Raw genomic sequence first — 4,478 nt, forward strand, 5'->3', positions numbered from 1 at the left:
AAACTCTCGTGTCCACTGTTGGTGCTACCCACTAATAAAAACTACAAATATTTTAGCAAAAAGTTAATGATTTCCAAATAGTGTAGCAAAAACACTAATTGGGCATTCCTACATTTGCTGTTACAACCTCCTGTTTCTTCTCTATGAGCACAATCCTAATATCTTTAGAATATATCTACAGCATGTGCACGCCTTTCTCCTAAATAAAAAACTTCTGGTCACTAAAACGAAAGAGTGGGGTGTAATTACAGGAGTAAGCAGCAAGCATGTGGTTAACAACAGACATTGTAAGATGGACTGCCTGATGCACGGCTTTCTAACCGAGGTTGTAGGCAAGTCGTGTAACCATGCTTTGTTTCTGTCTCCTTGTTTGTAAAGTGGAGGTAATACTAGTACCTGACTCACAGGGCTTCTAATTGGATTAAATAAGTAGAACATATCAAGCCCTTAGAATAATGCCTGGCACATAGTAAATGCTTGATATTCAATAATCATATTCTTATTCTTTGAATTACCATTTTTGCACCATTGTCAAATTAAGGCAGATTTACTTCTAATACAGAATGGATAAATTCCCATTTAGAATGGGCAAGGAAAAAACAGAGGATGCACATATAAGTAATAATAAATACGAAAAGTAAATATAGCCGTTGATGCATTGTAAATGTGAAAAGGCATGGTAGAAGGTCAGAATTCTAAGATTTTATGCCCTCTTAATAAAGTTTTTCTTTAATTCCTACTCCTAGAAAATGTTCCTTCATATAACTTTTAAATACCTAATGGTAATGATTACTTCATATAACTTTTAAATACCTAATGGTAATAATTACTCTTATTTAATCTTTATTGCTCTAAAAAACTTGAAGAACAGCAGACTACAATCTACTTTTAGTAACCCTAGCCTTGTTTAAGTAATTTAATTCAATGATTTTCAAACCTGTTCATTCAAAGGCCATTCATATTCCCCAGAGTTGTTTAAATTTCTTTACCTCATCAAGAAAGGCATTAAAGTTTCCATATCATTTAATTGAATAACATAATACAATAACATCTTTAGCCCTCAAAAAAAACTTCTCTACCTGACTGCACCCCTCCCTGTTTATTTGTTCCTTATAAATAAATATGTCACTTGACAAATATTTATTTAGTTTCTATTACGTGTCAGGCATTACACTAGAAGCTAGGTTTTAAAAAGCCAATAAAACAAAAGGAGCAAACAAGACAAAAATCTCTGTTTTCATGAAACCTAGAATCTAGAGACGATTTGAAGAAATAAGCAAAACACATAATATCTCAATTAAAAATTGAGATCATTGTTATGCCCGAAATAAATGCAGAGCTTGGGAGAGAATAATGAGAATGGGTGGTAGGGAGGGTGAGGGCTATATTAGGGCAATTACACAAGGCCTTTCTGAGAAAGTCACATTTAAGCAAGATCTAAAGGAAGAAAGGAAGCAGCCATTCAACCTGCTGGGAGAGGAGCACATTCCAGGTAGAACGGTCAACAGTACAGAGGTCATGGTGTGGAAAAGAACATGCATCAGTCACTGGGTCTGTAACTGGACACTGGAAAGCAATGGGGGAAATGGCGTGAGAAGAGCATGGAGAGGCAGGTATAGCTCAGATGATGCAAGCCTTTCTGATTTGGATATATTTGATGTGGAACCGAACACTGTTAAAAGCTATGTAAACAAGGAGCTAGTATGAGCATGATCTATGTTTCAAAAATAACCCTGTTTGCTGTATAGGGAACTTATGGAAAGGGGATATGAGTAAAATGAGAAGACAACTGAGCAGAATATTAGAATAATCTATGTGAGAGAGACTTTATCTTAGACTTAAGCATTGGCAATGGGGTGTAGAGAACTGAATATGAGAAGTGCTTAGGAGGTAGAAATGACAAAATCTGATGATGGTTTAGATTGGAAAGGGAGGACGAATGTATGACTTTTAAGTTTCTGCCTCAAATATTAGATGATAATTCATTTAGTGAAAAGGAAAAAACTGGAGAAGTACCAGGAGTTCTGTCTTGATCAGGTTAAGTTCGTGGTACTTTTGTGACACCTGAATGGAGATGTTAAATAAACATTTGACTATATTGATGTGAAGCTGTTATGTAAATGAGCCAAAGATGGCTTCTGTGTGTTGGCCCCTAGGTCTTTTATTTCTTCACTGCAGGCTGAGACCTATTAGTTCAGAAGCCCACCAGGAACAAAATCAAATGTTTACACATCCATTTATTTTTAAAATAGGCCAAACAAGCAGATTTTTTAGCCATTTAGAGCCTTCTTGTTTTGCATACCTCTGCCAAATCTCACCCCACATCTGCTAATAATAGATAAACCCGGGGCCATAAAGACCCCAAGCTACTGCCGCCCTTCCGAGCTCTCTAACCAGAGATGCCTGCCATGCTGCTGAGTGACACTGCCTACACACAGAAGGCACCTCTACAATCTCCTCTCTCCCAGAAATTCCCTTGCCTTCCTCAGATTCTGAGTAGCAGCCTCGTCTCCAAACAGACTCCTGCTGTGAGGGACTTTACCACTCAACCTGTCAAAGCATCTCCCAATAAAGTTTGTGCTACCTGCCACCTTGTGATCAAAGCTTTTTCCTCGATAGGCCACAGAATCCCTTGAACCTCCTGCAGAAGCTCAAAGGAAAAATCTGCCTTCAGAGTCTATATGGAAACACTTAGCATAGAGATGGCATTAAGGCCATGAGAATCAATGATAATATTGCAGGAGGAGTGTATAGAAATCAGGCAAGAAGGCCCAGGATTAAACCTGAGATTTCAAAATATGAGCTGTAGTAAAAAGGAAAAACATACAAATGTAACCTCTTGGTTAGTTTCTGCTCATATTCTATAACTCAGGCCAGACACTGGCTCCTTTAAGATAAAACCCTGTCTCCTCCCCTATTCAGCCAAGCTGTTTTAGAATGACTGTCCTTTTCTCTGCTCCTGGGTTTTTCTATACTACCACTGTGCCACATATTAGCAGAAGTATCTGGTTGTTGTCTGCCTCGTGAGGCTGTCCTTGAAGGTGTTCAACCCTAAATCCCAGGGATCCACGACAGCACCTGACATAGACTGCTAAATAAAGATTTTCTGAATGAACGAATGAATGAATGATACGCTCTGACTCTATTAGAATGGGTAGAGACTAGTGCTAATAATGTGGTGGCTGGGGAACATTAGCACACCTTTTGTTTTCATGAGATGTTAGTGTTACTGCCCATTCCTCTTTCTCAGTCTGAAGTTAGATTCTACACTCACCCTAAATAAAGATATTGGGACGTTGGGCTCACATGTATTGTACCATAGAAACCACAGGTAGAGGTAATGGAATCATGTGAAAATATTTCAAGTAATTAGAAAGGCAGCTAGTTCCGGATGGCATAAGACTCAGGGCCATTTGAAAGTTTATCTTATATTAATTTGGTTTTGCTTCTTTATAATAAATTTAAAATAAAGAAAAAAATGTTGTCTTACATCTAGTTGTATAAGATATAAATCTGAGTCACCTCAGGCAATTCTCTATTCTTAACTTAGAACTCCTTTTGTGATTTCAGTGCTGTTATCTTTTGAGTTTCATTTAAGGGAGCAAGACCTGTCCAAGAATGTTATGGATGTGTTAAAGCATTGCTTCCATATAGTTTTTACTAAGATACATGTTCATCATTCACAATTTGGCCTTTAAAAACAAAAACTAATATTAGAGAAGCTCGTGACCTCTGAAAAACAGTGTCTGATGAATAAAGGAGAATAAGCATTCATAATACTTCATAACAAAAAATAAATGGAATGCATAAAAGATTATGGAGGCTAATTGTGTAATATAAATTTATATCCACAAAATGTTTCTGACATGTGGCGGTACAATATCCTCTACTTCCTTGACTATGAAACAAAATTGGTCGTAAGACATCATTAATGAAAGCTTTTCAGTGTAAAAGATAAGTAATCAGCAAATTTTTAAATATTCTGAGAAGTATCCTGATTTCAAAATTTAAGTGTAATAAGTGTGTTTTACAATTGATTTTTTAAAAAACTTATGTGTCACAACTAATAACTGAACTGAATTAATTTCTATGGCTGGAAGGAATGGTTAATGAATGTTTTAGAATTCTGTATTTATGTTATGTAATTATCTATGATTACATATAACTGTAGATAATTACATATTAACTTACATAAACATTATGTTTTACTGACTTATTGATATCTGTTTGTGGAAATACTGAGGATGTTCCTCCTTTGCGATATAAACAAGTAAAATTATAGACCTAAGTATAAAAATCCCACACACCAAATTATTATTGTTGCTATCAGTAAACATATTTTTATAATAACTTACCACTTACAGAATGCTATCACAGTCATTTCTCAGTGATCCTATTTTATCATTAGATCCATAACAGTAGAGGATATTAAGACAATAAAGGTTGCACACTTAAACATGTATCATACGTACTCATTT

Source organism: Pteropus alecto, unplaced genomic scaffold (genome assembly GCF_000325575.1).
Source record: "Pteropus alecto unplaced genomic scaffold, ASM32557v1 scaffold7, whole genome shotgun sequence".
Lineage (NCBI taxonomy): Eukaryota > Metazoa > Chordata > Mammalia > Chiroptera > Pteropodidae > Pteropus > Pteropus alecto.